The sequence below is a fragment of the Capsicum annuum genome, chromosome 3 (genome assembly GCF_002878395.1).
Source record: "Capsicum annuum cultivar UCD-10X-F1 chromosome 3, UCD10Xv1.1, whole genome shotgun sequence".
NCBI classification, from domain to species: domain Eukaryota; kingdom Viridiplantae; phylum Streptophyta; class Magnoliopsida; order Solanales; family Solanaceae; genus Capsicum; species Capsicum annuum.
In genome coordinates, this window is record NC_061113.1 from 223,326,810 (window position 1) to 223,346,169 (window position 19,360).

General features: G+C 34.0%; 1 pseudogene; it reads right to left on the bottom strand.

The window, feature by feature from the left end:
- Positions 1-296: 296 nt before the first annotated feature.
- On the bottom strand, positions 297-16,899 carry LOC124896818 (annotated as a pseudogene).
- Positions 16,900-19,360: the final 2,461 nt, after the last annotated feature.

Genomic DNA, 19,360 nt, shown 5'->3' on the forward strand with positions numbered 1-19,360 from the left:
GTTGTTTTCAAAATTTGAAATAGTATAGCTGTTACACAAATTAAGGGATGTAGTAATCCAACATTAATGTTGTTGCGTTAATTGCTTGCTAAATAGAAGGAAGATCAGTTAATTTCCTATTTAAACGTCATAATTAGATTTTCATATACATAGGGTCTTATGTATGTAACGGCTGAATTATGTATATTAATCGGGAAGGAGAAAAAATTAATTAAGAAGATGGGAGAGAAGGTAAATATGTTTAATAGGGTTGGGATTTATGTTATTTATACAATAAGAAATGAAGTGCAATAAACCTAACTAGAGCATGGAGTTGCCACTGCGAGTAAAGGTAATTTCCTACGAATAGTGATGCCAGTGCTTTCAGTTATATCCAAATTATCCTTTTTAATCCCTTCTGGCGATGCGAAATTGAACTTGTGCACAAGCTTTGCTAATGCTAGCTCATTCGCCATAATAGCAAAAGTAATTCCTGGACAGCCCCTCCTGCCACCTCTGAAGAGAATCAACTCAATGTTTAGTCCTCTGAAATCAATATCACTATTCAAGAATCTCTCAGGCCGATATTCGTCTGGATCATCCCATGACAACGGGTCTCTGGCAATTGCCCAAGCATTAATAAGGACTTGAGTTTAAGCAGGTATGTGATAGTCTAGTAATTTTACGTCTTCTATTGCTTCTCGAGGAACTAGTAGTGGAAGCGCTGGATGAAGCCTAAGTGTCTCTTTGATCACTGCTTTCAGATATAACATATATCCTAAGTCGTCCTCTGTTACCTCTGCTTTCCTCTGGACTAATTCTCGCACTCTATTCTGTAATTTTTTCATGGCACTTGGATGCCTCAAAAGCTCTATCATTATCCACTCTGAAGTTGTATTTATTGAATCCGTACCAGTAAATGACTCCTTCGCATTAAAAGAAGCACAAATAAAAATGAGACTGTGGATCCATTTTAACTCTTGGTGGATCAATTATAAAAGGCATCCTCAATACATGGGACATAAACCACAAATTTCTAAATTTTAGTATTTAAATAATAAAGAATATGAAAACTAAATAAAAATATATGAGAGATGTTATAGAATTCAAACTAATAGGCATAATAACAGGGAAAATTAAAGCTCAATGCTTTAGGGCCATCTAGTTTAGAACTATCTATGCAGTATATAGACATTGTATACTTTATATCATATAGAAATATACTATACATACCTATACACAATATAAGTCACCAAAATTTTAAATTTGAACTATGAAGCAATATGTCGTAAAGACATTTTAATATTATTAAATATGATTATGTCTAAGTATTTTGCCTACAATTAGTGATCTTAATGGCATTATCAAGAATACAAAGTGGGAGTTTTGTTTTGCTGCATGTCATAATGGTTCGTTTCTTTGATTAATTTATGCAACATTATCTTTTCATCCTTCAACCATTATTTGGCAATGTACCCACGTGCATGGCTGCAATTTTCAGCTTCCAATTATTCCCATTTCATTTTGTTTTATGAGCCTTTAATCACAATAGTTAGTGGTGGTAGAATATAGACATAAGTTTCACGTAACTCTTGTAACTTTTATTCTTTATTCCTCTATTACCTTATTCTTTATGTGGTGTAACTCATGTAATTCTTGTAAACTCTAAGCCATTAATATTCTATCTTTACTACCCCACTTTTATTCTTATTCATTGTATGGAAGACTTCCTCTCCTATAAATAGAGATGGTCTTGCACATTTTTTACAAATAAGATAGTATAGAGTTCACAAAAATTAGTAAAAAAGAGAGTTTATTAGTTGAAGGGGGATATTCTTTTTGTGGAGCTTTGAACTCAACTCTTGTCCAGAGTTATTCTTAGTGAGAAAGGTTGCTGTATCCTGGAGGGGACAAGTCAAGAAAATTACTGCTGGACTCGTGAAACATTTGCTGCAGTGGACTTGAATCTTCTTAAAGAGATCGAGATATCCGCGCCTCAGTCGAAAAAGAAGATATTCTTTTTATTTTCTTCACTTTTAATTTTCAGTTGTAAGTTCGTTATAATTTCACCAACAATTTTAAGGAGATTCAATGACAACAACTGAAAAAATCCGCGGATGTCAAGATGGGAGATCTCAACAAGCCATTCTGATTCAATGGTACTCACTTCAAGAGGTGGAAGGGTAAAGTGCTTTTCTACTTAAGTCTTCTCAATGTTTCTTATGTGTTAACTAAGAAGAACCCAAACAAAGTAGATAACTCTTCCATGACCGACAATGAAATTATCTCTTTTCAAGAGAAAGTTGAAAAGTATGATGGTGACTCCTACAAGTATCAATATTTTTTTCTTAATTGTCTATCTGATAATTTTATGATTATTATGATAGAACTTACTCTAGTGCAAAGAAAATTTGAAAAGCCTTGCAGAGTAAGTATGAAATTGAGGAGGTGGGAACGAAAAAATATGTAGCTTGCAGATCTTTTCATTTCCAAATGGTGGACAACAAATTAGTGGTAGATCAAGCTCAAGACTTCATAATGATTGTTGGCAAGCTCAGTCCGAAGAAGTCAAAATTAGATATAACCTTATTGTTTGTGGCATAATTGATAAACTTTCACCTTCATGGAAGAAATTTTAAAACACTGAGAATCCACATGGAGGAAGAAGCAAGGGGCCAAGATACACTTTTGCAAATAGAAGAAAACAATATAACACCAAAGGTAAATTTAACTTTTTCAAATAATGCTATCCCTGGAACTAACAAAAATACTACTTTGAAGCCTAAGAAGAAAAAATTCAAGAAAAATGATGGTAGACATCCCAATGACAATAATGGTGGAAACAACCAGGCAAAAAATCAGTATGTGCAAGAAAAGGACTATGTGTTGTCTGTGGCAAGAGTGGGCATATTGCTTGATTTTGTAAATTTCAGAAACGTGGGCCTAAACCTCAGGCAAACCTTGCCGAAGAAACATTTGTGGCAATGATAACATACATTAACATAGTGGATAATGTTGATAGAAGGTGAGATGACTCTGGTGCAAACCGTCATGTCTGTTATGACAAAGACTGGTTTAAAAAGTATACTGATTTTAAGGAGCCCAAAACTATTATGCTTGGAGGTTCACACACAACTCGAGTGCTTGAAATGAGAGATGTCGAGTTGATTTTCACTTCTGGAAGGATATTAATATTAAAAGATGTACTTTATACTCCTTCCATGAGAAAAAAATTGATGTCTAGTTTTCTTCTTAATAAAGCAGGCTTCAAATAGATTATTAAATATGATCAGTATGTAATTGTGAAAAATAATATTTTTGTGGAAAATGGGTATGCATGTGATGGCATGTTCAAGTTGAATGTTGAAATGAATAAAACATCTACTTCTGTTTATATGCTTTCTTCTACTAATTTTTGGCATGCTCGTCTGTGTCATGTAAATGATCGTTATGTGGAAATCATGAGTAGTTTAGGATTAATTTCAGTGATCAAAAAGATTTTTGAAAAATGTGAGGCTTGTAGTAGAGCCAAAATCACAAAAAGGTCTCATTTTCAAGTTAAAAGAAAGACCGATTTATTATAATTAGTTCATATTGATGTTTGTGAACTTGAAGGAATTTTAACTCACGGAGGACATAAATATTTTATCATTTTCATTGATGAATTTTCTAAGTTTACATATGTTTACTTAATGAAAAATAAAAGTGATGCTTTTGAGAACTTTAAGACTTTTCTCCATGAAGTTAAAAATCAGTTTGGTAGGAAAATAAAAAGAATAAGAAGTGATAGAGGCTATGAATATGAGTCACATGAGTTTAATTCTTTTGTTAGATCATTGGGTAAATTCACAAAAATCCTCCTCCTTATTCTCCTGCATCTAACGGAATGGTGGAAAGGAAGAATAGAACTTTGGTTGAGTTGGCTAATGCCATGTTAATTGAGTCTTGTGCACCTTTAAGTTTTTGGGGTGAAGCTCTTTTGACTGCTTGTTATCTGTTGAATCCTATGCCTCATAAAAAGATCAAACTAACACCTTTGAGTTGTGGAAAGGTCATAATTCAAATTTGGGATATCTAAGAGTTTGGGGTTGTTTTGCCTATGTAAGGTTAATGCAGCCTAAAATCTTTAAGTTGGGTAAAAAATCACTACTTGTGCTTTTCTTGGTTATGCTTCAAACAATACAACCTATAGATTTTTTAATCTTGAAGATAGTGTGATAATGGAATCTGGTGATGCTATTTTTCATGAAAATATTTTTTTTTTGATTCTAAAAATAGTGGGGGTCTAAGGACTAAAGAAAATATTTTGTCACTACCTAGTTCTTCTACTTCTACTTTAAAAAATAAAAAAAATGATGATTTTGAGTTACGAAGAAGTAAACGAGCTAGAGTAGAAAAATATTTTGGTCCTGATTATTATATTTTTAACATTGGAGATGACTCTCTCCCTTTAAAAGAAGCTTTGTCATCACATGATGCTATTTTCTAGAAAGAGGCTATAAATGATGAAATGGAATCACTTATCTCCAATAAAACTTGGAAGCTGGTGGATTTATATAATGCCCCACATTTTCGAGCTAGAAATCGAACCATCATTCCTACATGCGTAAGCTCTAATTCCATGGTTTATATTTAAATTCATGTGTCATGATCCTCTCCTAGTGTATGAAGTGATTATGAGGTGAAAAGTGTTCAGAAAAATCACTTGGAGCAAAGTTGAGCTTAGAGTCATTCATTCATCCTAAGTTTGATATTTCATTTTACAAGGGTCTATTTTGAACATGTATAACTTATGATACACAGAGAATTTTTCATCTCAAGACCCACCAAATTGTATATAATTGAATTATCTTTCCAATGATACCAATTTCATCAAAATTCGATACTCTTACAACCAATTTTGTGATGAGGCAGTAAGTCGAGGCAATATGTCCACGACGCGTGCTCCATCACCCCCAGCTGTTTCCCAGGTTCTGTTTTCTCATTTTTAAGGAAAAAAAGGGTCCTTTCATACACCCAAATTTCGTCCATAACCCTTAAATTCATTCACCAAAGGCATAATATGCCTCATTACCCAATTCCTCTAAAAAAATCCAAACCCTAATCCTTTCCCTCAAGATCAAGAATCAAGATCTTAAGTTCATGATTTTAAGAAAAGGATCAAGATTCAGGTTCCATCTTTTAAATCTTATAATCTAAGGTATGTGAGACTTCTCTAAACATCATTGGCATAATTTTTATCCTATTCTTTTTATTATATAAAAGAATGCCCATCATAAAGAAAGGATTTTGGAGTTTGTTTGAAAAGTGTAATTCATGGATGTTGTTTTGAAGAAGTTGTATGTTGTTTTGAACCTTCTATCATGAATTTTAAATATATCTACATATCTATGTTTTTGAGGTAAAATGAATGTTTGAATGAGAGCATGAATGATTAAAACTCTCTCTTTTATCATGAGAGTTTCTATTTACATTGTTATGGGTTGTTTAAAGGTATGAACTTGCTGGATGGAAAAACCAAAGGGGTGAATTTTTGTCTAATGAACATGGATTGGTATATTTTATAACATTTTAAGGGAGTGTTTTCACATGATGAATGTCTAACGAGTCAAATCAATGTTTTCCTTAGGTTTTGAGAAATGCAAATATGAAATGGACACCTATTGATTTTATAAATGAGAGGAAAGGGTTTTGATAAAAATTTGAACTAAAGATCTTGTGCATAACTCTCACTCATTTGGTGTTAAAAAGGCTATGGGTGGTCATGGACATGATAATAAGTGAAAAGGGCTGCATATATGATATGATGTGTTTTTGATTAACTTGAAAGTCAGGGTAATACCCGGTGATTAAATGCCCTTAACAAGTTAAGTATCGAATGTTTTTAAAGTATGAACATGTCTTCTTTAAAGAACTAAAAGTTGGGCTTAAGAGAGCTAGTAGATTACCTGAAGAAAGCGTTTGAGTGTAAGGGCTCATCGCTAGAAACCGTAGTTGCTGATGCGGGTCATATGATATTGTATTCTACATAGGAGGATAATAAAATAATTAGGACATCTCACATAGGGGGATTCATGTGGTGTGCTCATATGGGGGGTATCACCAGCACCAAATCCTGGCGGCTACTTGGATTGGAGGCTCGGCCACTGAGCCAAGGGCGGGTTCCACATAGCCCATGGAATTTTAAATTTTTAGGGCGTACCGACTAGCTCAAAAGAATAACAAAGAGTGAGTCAAGGTTGTCAAGAATTGATTTGAAGTTTATTAAATATGCCCATGTATTTCTACTTATATTATGTTCACTGTTATTATAAAATGCTCTCATCTATTTTTGTATAAAACATGTTATTTTGAGTTATTTCACATACCAGTACATCTATATTGACCCCCTATATTTCAAGATTTGAGACATAGTCCCGGAGTCCTATTCAACGGTAGATTCGTGTGTCAAAAGTTGTAGTTAGTGAGCCTTCCCTATTCTGGAAGGCCTGGTCATTAAACTTTGTTATTTCTCTTATTTTATGGTTTGACTAGGGGCCTTGTCCCAGTCTTTAGATAGATGTTGACTTTCACAGTGTTAGAGATTTCGCAGACTGGTGTCAAATATTTTGTTAAATATTGGGAACTTAATTTTCATATTATTCCACTTAACTAAGTTATTTGACCATGTTACCATCTTTATTACTTATTTACACATTTGTTAAAGTATATGAATGTTGTGTATGATTTCCAGACAGAAAGAGGCGCCCGAGCCTTCATGGTTTGGGATGCTCGTTACAGCCAGGGCCTCGGTTTGGGTAGTGACAAACTTGGTATCAGAGAACGGTTCATGGTACCAAGGTGTCTACAAAATAATGTCTAGTAGAGTCTTGTTTATGGGTGTGTTGTGCACCACACTTATAATCAGGAGGCTACCGGGCATTTAGGAGTTGTTTCCTATTCTTTCATACTTTAGTTCATGATATAGAGTCTTCCATAAGGAAATTATCCAAGTTCATTCCTCGTTGAAATTTCTTGGGTCATGGCTTATTGTCGAGGCGATACAATTCTAAGAGTCTAGCTCCCCCAATCATGTGGTTCTCTCTGATTGAGTTGTCCATAAAGTTATGAATTTGCACAAGGACTTGAGAGGAGTTCATGAGTGCTTTAAAGTGTGTTTATTTAAGCATATACCCCTATCTGCATTAGTCGTGCGGTTGAGTCTGAGGTATAGAGTGTATTCAGTTTCCTATAAAAAAATTCTTGTTGTGGATATCATTTTTAAGGATAATGATGTGTAGAAGAATTTTGAAACTGTATTTCCACCCAAGTAGTCGTGTATGTTAAAGTGTCATGACCTATTAGTAGTGAGATAGTCCAGAATTTGGTGACATAAAGTCACAAGGCTAACAGTCAGAGTGAGGGTGACATTTGTGTAAATAAATAGTTTTAGTTGTACAATCATGGATTGAGGAGTGGGTTGCCATTGTATAGTGGTAGACTAATGTGGTAGCAATATTTGTAGATTATATGGTAGTCTATGAAGGAAGTGGCAGGATATGATCTTTATTTATTTAAATTAGGGAAGGAGCCTAGAGTGTGTAGTTATGGCGGTTATAGAAATCAGTTATAGGTTGTGAATGAAAAGGGGTAGACTAGTCAATAAGTTATAGGTAGAGACTCATTGGTTTTTATGGAATTTGGTGATAGTGAAAATGTACACATGGGTAAGTAAGTATGATGTGAGAAATTAAAATATGTTGATAAGATTGAAATGGATTATATTATAAGGTTAAGATCGACTATCCCTATTATGTGACTTTACCTCCCTTTGATGGTTTTTCTTTAGTAGTAGTAACTAGTATTTCATGTGAGAGGGTATGTAGTGGATTTTGAATTGTAATAGCGAGGTTATGGCAGGGTTGTGATTTTAGGTAGTAGTCAAGTAAAGTGAAGTATTTGGGTTGATTTCCCAATTTGATGGACTAGTATAGTATGTGGCATGCTTTACCGGTGGTATATAATTGAGGATAGACAATAGTCTTGAACTTTAGATGTGGAGTATAGTGGTGAGAATAGTAGCTAGAAATTGATGATGCATGTTTTATGGGAGTGAATTAGTAGGCTTGATGTGATTTGTGAAAGAGCCTAGGTTTGATAATTTATGAAAAGTTTAAGTTGTAATTGTGAGATATATGTGTATATGAGGACTAGTGTTAAAATGATGAATTGTAGATGAGTCATTAAGTGGGTAAGGGTGTAAGTATATAAGAATAAGTTGCACCCCTGGTAGTATGGCGTTAGGTAAGATTTTATGATATATGTTATGTGATTAACGGTCTAATGTTAGAAGGTTAAGTAGTGGAGAATGGATTTTTATGTGATAAGAAGTGAGGATGTGTATGCATATGAGACTGCGGATTGTAGGTTGATGGCGGTAGAAGATAGTGAAAAATTAAGCGCAGCGTTCTTGGAAAGCAATGCCTTTAGAGTATACTTAAAAAGGGAAGGTTTAGCGTTTATGTGTATAAGTGTTTTATGTACCTAGTTTTTGTTCTAGAAATTGTAGTATGGAGAAGTCTGGTGAGTTATTATACGGTGTTCGTTAGAGTTGAATTGAGGAAATATAGGTAGGCAATATGAGCCTTGGGTACGGTTTTATAAATTTTGTTAAGTTGTATGTTATGTGATTAGAGGTGTAATGCGAGTATTCTAAGGAGTTAAATATAGAGTGTTAAGTATTTAGAAGTGTGGATGCCCATGCCCGTAATAATGTTAGTCATAAGTTGGTGACTTTGGGGGTCAGAGGAGGTTATAATTAGTATCCCTGAAGGGGGATGACCCAAAATGAATTTAGTGACTTTATGTAAAATCCTTGAAGGAAGTCTTTGTTCGTGTGTATACCGATATCCCCTATTGTATTGAGAACTCTGGTTATAGATTGATGAGAGGTTATATTCTCAAGTCTAGGAGGGTGACTTTGATCTAAGGGGGAGATGATGGATTAAAGTAGTTCCCGAATTTTTTTTTCTTGTGGTGTCAAGTTTTAAGTAAGAATCAGGATAAATCAATTCCTATTCAAGTATACTCCTCCTACTTCTGTTTTAGAGATTATTCTACTAATGTCCTACGTCATGTGTTAAAATAATGCCTATGCCTATGGTTCGAATTCTCTATGGACTTATGTTTATGATCTGACCTCCAAAATAGAAGCAATTATGTCTCTCAGTAATCCAGTCTTTCATGTATTCAAGCCATATGTTATGTTGTTTGTGATCCATGAAAATCTATGTCTCTCAGCATGCTTGGTCCTAAGAAAATATGTTTCTACATGTTACCGATTCATCCTATGTCGGGTTTAGCCAAAGTGATAAAGTTTATGCAAACTCATGGAAAATTTCAGCTCTTTAAATGAGGACCAATCGCTTCAAGTGGCGATCCTTGTATTAGTTGTAACTATATAAATTTCGGCCTTAAGCCATATACCTTATAATATGTGCATCATATTCCTCACTCTGGTCTGTCCAAAGAAATGATGTTGTGTTGTGTTTATGCCAAATGACTCTTTACTTATGATCCACTCACTTGATATATGGAGCACTTTGTGTCTTTTTTATCTATCGTATCTTCATTTCATGTCCCACCTTGAGTAGATTAACAGATATGAGTTATAATTGAGCAGTTTTTCTTTCATTCATGATGTGTATGCTCGGGTCCCTCAACGACCCTACGTATGTTGGTATGCCGGTGGTTGTGGAGGTGTAGTAATGTGTTAGGTAGGGAAGTAGATGTTCTTGAAGGTGAAAATTTCTTATGTGATTTCTTGAGCTAAGGCTATAGAGGAAGGGAGAAGAAGGAGATGAACTTTCATTATGTGAGATAGTTAAGAAGGGTCTATGTGGCGAAAATCTTAGTGAGACTGATTGAATTGGATGGACTAAGTGGGGAGATCCATGAAGTGGGTATAGTAAGATAGGCTTGAATGTTGTGATTGATGAAAATGTCAATCACTGTTTTATATAGTTGGTACTCCTTGGTTAAAAACTCGAGTGTGTTTGGTGGTAGTGATAAGGTGAAGTAATTTTCTAAATGGGATATAGAGTACAGGTGACTGTAGCTTAAGTTAGCAGCTTGTTACTCTGGGTTAGGTTTCAACGTAAAAGCCCTTTGCAGTGTGACTCAAATTTTTGTGGTTAGATGTATGGTGGGAGAATTGTAAGTTGGAAAATGTGAAGTATGTTATTTGTTGTTCGGGGAGTGGATGAGTAATGTCTCTAAGTGTAAGTCTATTCGATGTATCTTTGAGGTAGAGAATGTTTCTAATCTATTCTTATGTCCCGTGGGAATCTCATCTCATGTCTTGTACTAATCTTAATCGAGCCGAGAAGTCTAGGGAAAATTCATGCCTTACAATGTTATGATCATGTGCCATAGAACACATGCCAAGATCACGTTGATGTCAAGTTTCGTTATCTCATTATGGTACCAATGTAAATAAGGCCTACTATTATCAAATAAACCTCTGCCTTATGTTGTGATGATTATTGTGAGTAGAACTTATTTGCAAGATCATCCCTATGTAAAGCCTCAATATATCATGTTTCGTGCTTTCACGTTTCACTAGGGGTTATTATGAGTCTTGTTTGATGCCATTACATATTTTGTTAAGGAAACGTGTTCAATGCGAGGTTTTGTTCTTTATTCTACACTTTTATAACTTCAACAAGTCCCTACCCATCATTCGGGGCCGAAAGATCCCAAGGGGAAGATAATGTAACGCCCCGCATTTTATAGCTAGAAATCGAATCATCATTCCTATGTACGTAAGCTCTAATTCCATGGTTTATATTTAAATTCATATTTCATGATCCTTATCCAAGTGTATGAAGTGATTATGAGGTGAAAAGTGTTCATAAAAATCACTTGGAGCAAAGTTGAGCTTAGAGTCATTCATTCATCCGAAGTTTGATATTCGATTCTACAAGAGTCTACGTTGAATGTGTATAACTTTTGATACACAGAGAATCTTTCATCTTAAGAACTATCAAATTTTAGATAATTGAATTAGTTTTCCAACGTTACTAATTTTTCCAAAATCCGATACCCGAGCAAAAAGTTATAGCCATTTTCGTGATGAGGCAGTAAGCAAGGCGATATGCCCGCGACGAGCGCTCCTTCGCCTCCAGCTGTTTCCCAAGTTCTGTTTTCTCATTTTTAAGGGAAAAAAGGTCCTTTCCTTCACCCAAATTCCGTCCATAACCCTTAAATTCATTCCCCAAAGGCATAATACACCTCATTACCCAATTCCTCTAAAAAATCTAAACCCTAATCCTTTTCCTCAAGATCAAGAATCAAGATCTTAAGTTCAAGATTTCAAGAAAGGGATCAAGATTCGGGTTCCATCTTTCAACTCTTATAATCTAAGGTATGTGGGACTTCTCTAAACATCATGGACATAATTTTTATCCTATTGTTTTAATTATATAAAAGAATCCCCAATCGTGTTCATAAAGAAAGGATTTTGGAGTTTGTTTGAAAAGTGTAATTCATGGATGTTGTTGTGAAGAAGTTGTATGTTGTTTTGAACCTTCTATCATGAATTTTGAATATAACTGCACATCTATATTTTTGAGGTATAATGAATGTTTGAATGAGAGCATGAATGATTAAAATTCCCTCTTTTGTCATGAGATTTTCTATTTACATTGTTATGAGTTGTTTAAAGGTATGAACTTGCTGGACGGTGAAACCAAAGGGGTGAATGTTTGTCTAATGATCATGGATTGGTATATTTTATAACATGTTGAGGGAGTGTTTTCACATGATGAATGTCTAATGAGTCAAATCAATGTTTTCCTTGGGTTTTGAGTAATGCAAATATGAAATGGCCACCTATTGATTTTATAAACGAGAGGAGAGGGTTTTGATGAAAATTTGAACTAAAGATCTTGTGCATAAATCTCTTTCACTTGGTGTTAAAAAGGCTATGGGTGGTCATTGACATTATAATAAGTGAAAAGGGCTGCATATATGATATGATTTGATTTTGATTGACTTGCATGTCAGGGTATGATGATACCCGGTGATTACATGCCCTTAACAAGATAAGTATCGAATGTTTTGAAAGTATGAACATGTCTTCTTTAAAGAACTAAAAGTTGGGCTTAAGAGAGCTAGTAGGTTACCCGAAGAAGGCGTTTAAGTGTAAGGTCTCATCGCTGGAAACCGTAGTTGCCGATGCAGGTCATGTGATATTGTATCCTACATGGGAGGATAATAAAATAATTAGTACATATCACATGGGGGGATTCCTGTGGTGTGCTCACATGGGGGGTATCACCAGCTCCAAATTCAGGTGGCTACTTGAATTGGAGGCTCGGCTGCCAAGTCAAGGGCGGGTTCCACATAGCTCGTGGAATTTTAAATTTGTAGGGTGTACTGACTAGCTTAGAAGAATAATAAAGAGTGAGTCAAGGTTGTAAAGAATCGATTTGAAGTTTATTAAATATGCCCATGTATTTCTACTTATATTATATTCACTGTTATTATAAAATGCTCTCATATTTTTTTTGTATAAAACATGTTATTTTGAGTTGTTTCACATACCAGTACATCTGTATTGACCCCCTATATTTCAGGATCTGAGACACAGTCCAGGGATCCTGTTCAACAGTAGATTCATGTGTCAGAAGTTGCAGTTGGTGAGCCTTCTCTATTTAGGAAGGCCTGGTCACTAAACTTTGTTATTTCTTTTATTTTACGGTTTGACTGGGGGCCTTGTACTAGTCTTTAGACAGATGTTGACTTTCATAGTGTTAGAAATTTCGTAGACTACTGTCAAATATTTTGTTGAATGTTGTGAACTCAAGTTTCGTATTATTCCGCTGAACTAAGTGATTTGACCATGTTACCATCTTTATTACTTATTTTCGCATTTGTTAAAGTATATGAATGTTGTGTATGATTACCAGACAGAAAGGGGCGCCCAAGCCTTCATGGTTCGGGATGCTCGTTACGGCCAGAGCCTCAGTTCAGGTCGTGACAATTACCACTGGGTTGTAAAATAATTGGATGTAAATAGTTCTTACGTAAAAAGTTAAAACCGAATGGATCATTTGATAAATATAAAGCTAGGCTAGTGGTAAAAGATTTTAAACAACTAGAAGGCCTAGAATTTTTTGATACTTTTTCTCTGGTAATTAGAATTGCATCCATTTGACTTTTAGTTGCTATTGCGGTAATTTTCAATTTACAAATTTATCAAATAGATGTAAAAAATATTTTTTAAAACAGGGACCTAAATGAGGAGATTTACATGAAACAACTCAAATATTCTGTTGAAGTTGGCCAAGAAAGCAAAGTGTGTAAACTTAATAGATCCTTATATGGCTTAAAACAGGCACCAAAGCAATGGCATCAAAAGTTTGATTCCTGCATGATTGATAGTGACTTTAAAATAAATGAGTGTGATAAGTGCATATACCATAAGCCTTGGAATAATTTGCATGTTATTAGTGAAAATAAAAATATTTTTAGAAGCCATTTTGATATGAAAGATCTTGGTGTGACAAATTTTATTCTAGGATAAAAATTACTAGAACATGTGATGGAATTTTCCTTGACCAGCCCACATTATGTTCGGAAAATATTGAAAAAATATAATTTCCTTGATTGCAAGCATGTTGTAACTCCATTTGATTCTAGTGTTCACTTTTTTCCTGTTGAAAGTGAAAATGATGTTATAAATCAAAATAAATATGCTAGCATAATTGAAAGTTTGAGATATGTGTCTGATTGCACTAGACTTGATATTACATATGCAGTAGGAGTACTTAACAGCTTTACTAGCAAGTCAGGTAATGAACATTGGCATGCTATAACTAGAGTAATGAGATATTTAATTGGAACAAAAAATTATGATTTGTTCAATAAAAAATATCATATTGTACTTGAAGTCTTTTGTGATGCGAATTGGAACACTTTATCAGGTGATTCCTTATCCACTAATGGTTATGTTTTTACTTTGGGTGGTGGTGCTATTTGTTGGAAGTCTAAAAAGCAAACAATTATTGCTAACTATACCATGGAGGCTGAACAAATTGCTTTAGCTTCAACTAGTGAGGAACCAAATTGGTTGAAAGATTTATTATTTCAAATATCTTATTTTGAAAAATCGATTTCTACTATGTTAATTCATTGTGATAACACCGCTGCAATTGTTCGAGTTCAAAACCGTTATTGCAATGGTAAATCCAAACCTATAAGGAGATAACACAGTAATGTGAGATCATATTTGACAAATGGTACCATTAATGTTGATTATGTCAAATCTTGTGATAATTTTGCAGATCTATGGGATTGAAGCCAATTGAATCTTAAGTCATATGTGAGGATACCCAACCTGGGGACTAGAGATCCTATAACCAAGTTCAATGGGAAAAACGAATCACATGATAACTTGTTGTAAAAAATGGACATTTTTTTATCCCTCCCTATGGTGTGATTGCATTTGCCTATAATGATTGTGAGGTTGAGTTTAAACAACTCTTAATAAAAATCTGTGGGGTGCTTAAATTACAGAAGCACTCTCGATAGATTTCACCTACGTAAGTTTGGAGGTAGGTCACTTCCTATGAGAATTGGGCTTGTTCTCAAAGACACTCATTAAAATCGGGATAGCACAAGTTCATAATGTGTTGGCTATAAAGCTCATGTCGACACCTTAATTATTATTTGTAAGCAGTAACTTTTTATTTTCCCTAAGCAGTTATAGTTCAAATCTGAGATCATTGCGACTCTGAAGTAAAAATTATTATTTTACTAAGTGGAGGTTCAATACAGAGCACACATTAATTATGCATGATAGTATTTCTCCAACTAGTGGACTATCTTAATATTATTAAATATTATTGTGTCCAAGTATTTTGCCTACAATTTGTGATCTTAATGGCATTATCAATAATACAAAGTGACAGTTTTGTTTTGGTGCATGTCATAATGGTCCGTTTCTTTAATTAATTTATGCAGCATTATCTTTTCATCCTTCAGCCATTATTTGGCGATGTACCCATGTGCATGGCTGCAATTTTCACTTTTAATAACTTCCATTTCATTTGTGTTGTGAGCCTTCATTCACAGTAATGGTGGTAGAATATGGACATAATAAGTTTCATGTAACTTTTATAACTTTTATTCTTTATTTCTCTATTATCCTATTCTTTATATGGTGTAATTCATGTAACTCTTGTAACCTCTAAACCATTGATATTCTATCTTTTCTACCCCACATTCATTCTTATTCATTACATGGAAGACTTCCTCTCCTATAAATAGAGGTGGTCTTGCATATTTTTTTACAAATAAGATAATGTATAGTTCACAAAAATTAGTAAAAAGGAAAGTTTATTAGTTGAAGGGAGGTGTTCTTTTTGTGGAGTTTTGAACTCAACTCTTATTCAGAGTTGTTGAGTTGTTCTTAGTGAAAAAGGTTGTTGTATCCTGGAAGGACAAGTCAAGAAGATTATTGCTGGACCAGTGAAACATTTGCTGCAGTGAGCTTGAATCTCCTTAAAGAGAGCGGGCTTGAATCTCCTTAAAGAGAGCGAGATATCCGCGCCTCAGCCGAAGAAGATATTCTATTTATTTTCTTCACTTGTAATTTTCAGTTGTAAGTTCATTGTAATTTAACCAACACAATATGTTAGTACGAACTATATCCAAATGCTTAAAAAATTAAAAAAAAAATGCCAAGGAGGGAATAAGCAAAGAGAGATGCTTTCAATGAATCTCTTTGAAGAGGAAATCCTGTTTCCTTTCCATTCTAAATTTCCAGCAAAACGTCCACGAAATCTTTAGCTTCACCTGCACTGTATTCAGCTTTCTTGTTCCTAATCACACGTTCTTCGATCACGCTCTCAAAAAATGCATCTCTTGAAATGCAGCTCTTCAATCTTTAGCTACTTTCTTCACTCTTGTAGCCAGACCATTGATTTTATTGACCCATTTAAGCCATGAAATATAATCCTCAAAGTTGAAAGTGTTGTTTCGGGTACACAATCTATATTGTGTCAAAATAACTTCATCACAAGTTCAAGATTAAATCAAGAACACTTGTGAAGTTTTCCAACAGCTTCAACACAAGTTCAATATGAACTATCAAAGAAGTGTGTTATTTTATTTTAAAGAAAAAAAAAAAGCAGAATAAGCCAAGTCCTTCGAATTTACGGAGTGTCCTTAAGGAAATAATTCTCTCAAGTACCCGAGGTTGCGAAATTTTCCTCTTAGGATAAAATGGCTTCACAACCAGAATGTAGTGGTCCCTCAAACTTTCTAGTTTTCTTAGAACTCACTCAACGGAAGATGATCACATGGAGTTTTTAGAAGCAAGAGAAAGGTTTTGCTTATGGAGAAAAAATCGTACTAAACTTGTGGAAAATGCAGGTTTATATAGCCATGAAGTACCCCTTCGTAAAGGAGGCAATGGTTCATTCGGAAAGGTGTATTCTTTGAAATAGTCATGTCTGTCAAAAAATCAAAAAATAGCGGACCCGAAATGGTGCAAAATATTATTGGTGAGTCAAATCTGCCATTAATGGCTTCCCCAAAGTTGAGAGTTTTCAGAGATTTGGATTCAAATTTGAATCTCTCCCACGTTTCTTTTAAAAAATTATTTCAAATCCGGACTTTGAAGCCCGGATTTTCAGGTTATAAATAGTTGAATTTCGTTCCATGGAGAGAGGGGAGAAAATTACCGAGAGAGAGAGAGATCCGGGAAGAAAAAAAATCATGATAGAAAGCAAAGAAAAGAAAATCGAAAAAAAAGGGCTTGAAATCAGAAAGAAAGAAAGAAATCGAGAACAGCCCGAGCAAAAAAGGGTAGAAAAACAGGTGTCCGGAGAATATCGATTCTGGCTTCGTTTTCAGAGGCTGTTTTGATTCCATTCGGAATTTGGTTTTGATGATTTGGGTTGGTAATAGGAGAAGCCCTTGATGTCCGAGCCCTGGTTCGCTGCACAACACAAGGTGTGAACTCATTCCTCATATTCTCTTCTTTCGTCCCATTTTTCTTATTTTTTTTAAGTGTATGATTGTTGGTTTGGTGGTTGTTTCATTGATTCGGAGAAGTTTGGATGTATGAATCGGCTAAGTGTATGTGAATATATGTGTGTTTTAGTGCTATTTCTTCTCCTGATTGTGTCATATCGAGTATGTAATTGCTAATATGGGATTTCATTTTAGCCTTAGATTCAGGTTGTTGCATCCTCGGTTGACTTATGGAAAAAGTGGAATTTTGGTTTTGTGAAGTCATTTTCGTTTGTGAATACACGGGTCTGCAAATAGGTGCATGTGTGCTTTGGTATGTTGTAGGGCTGCCAGATCTTGTTCTTGATTTTTCCATTTTAGATGAGAATATTGTCTCTTCCCCTTTACGTACACTTTTCTTTCTTCATCTTTTAACCTAAACAAATCATTTTTGAACTTGAATTCCTCCAAATCTGATTTTTTTTTTTATGATAAGTTAATGCCGAGTAATGTGAAAATTACCATATTCCTTGGTTTACCAACTTGAGTATGTATGTATGTGTATGTGTATCTTATGTGTTGCTTCTGTATTGGAGTTTGTTTATTCTGTATACTTGTTGACTTTTCTCTATTAGTTGTTATTACTACTGGTTTGTTCATTTACCTTTGTATATAAAAAAATAAAAATAAATTTAGAGGATCGGTGGGTGATTGTGCTTGTTTCGTTTGAAATAAAGGAAGTTGTTTCTTTGGATGATAATCTATTGCTCTTCTATTTTGTTTTTGTTGGTCATGATGTTGTCGTTCGTTCTTTTCGCCAACCAACATCCCGAATTTAATCTTGTTTTAGGTCTCCATATTTTGAGGACATTTTTCATCTTTAAAATCTGATTTTCGTAAGTAGTATCGTATTTCAAGCTGCTCAAATACTTTTCAAGTTGCTTTCAATAGAAACATATTTTCACTAAAATTGTTGGGAATGTCGTGGAAGTTGTTGAAATCTTGGCATCGTTGTGTTTGTTTTTGGCAAATTACAGTTTTGAAATAAAGTTTGTTTACCTCGAAGTGAAGAGGTAAGTGTATGTCTATTATTGGGGGTTGGTTAGAATGATTAAAGAATGCATTACATCCTAACGTCAGAATCTTTGGTACATGCATATATAGAATAGGTTTTTTTTAGGGTCAAAGTTAAATACGTATGAAAATTGATCGTGTGTGTTGGATTGCATTATATGTGAGAATATATTTTATTTTTTGGAAAGAAAATGGCATATTGGTGGGGTAAATTTGTAGGTGCAAGTTTGGGTACTTGTTACATTTTGGGTCAACACTTGGGCTTCCTAGATTACAAATCTTTATATTAGAAATATATTATTAATCAATTATGTCCAAGTTTGAACATGTTGTGCACAAGCTTCGAATGTGAAGCGCAGGATTGTTTTTATATTATATATTGCTAAATTACTGTATTTCGGATAAGTTTGAATAATTACATGTGATGCTTATTTATTGATTTATTTTATTTTCACCCCTCTTGCTTATTTGGATGTTGGATTTTTAATCCTTTTCTCTTCTTCTTTTTTTTTTTATGTAAACTCGGAAGTTGAAGTTTCCGCAACGAAATTTGTTCTTGATTTAAATATTGGGTCAGCCATTATTAGAATCGCAGAGCCTCGGAGTCCCGCAAATTAGGAGCCTAAGCTCCTAAACTGAATTTATTATTCTTTATCATGTTTCGATTTAATTTATATCCTTATGTTGAGTATTATTATTATTTTTATTTACTAACTCTGTGTTTATTTACTTTGTTTGAGACAATTAAGTAGGTTTATTGTTTTATAACTTCTTTATTATATGCGGATCATTTAAATGAGCTCATATCATCATCACATTGTTGCGATCAACGCTTAAGTAGTTAGTTCATAGAAACAAATTCTTTTCAAAAGACTAGCAAACCTTAAATTTAGCCAAATGTTTAGTTAGTTATATTGCTTTTAAAAAAGACTTGCTAATAAATGAACGTAGTAACTCCTGCCTTTTATTAATAAAAAAATGAATTTTTGAAATTAAATTAGTAATAAAGTGGGTCGCCAATTTTATATCCGAATGATCGATTTTAACTTGTTTAATGGATAATGCTAACATGGTATGCTATATTTTATTTTATAAATGCTATTATAGTTTTCAAGCTTCCAAGTGAATAAAAATGCGAGGTATATGTATTCATCCGCTACCATGTTCAAGATACATACTTTCAACGTTATTATAAAACTATTTTCGTCATTATTCTTGTTATGTTATTATTTTATCATTCACATCATAAATATCATTACTTTGAAACATCGGCAATATTTTATTACTACTATTTTGATTATTATCA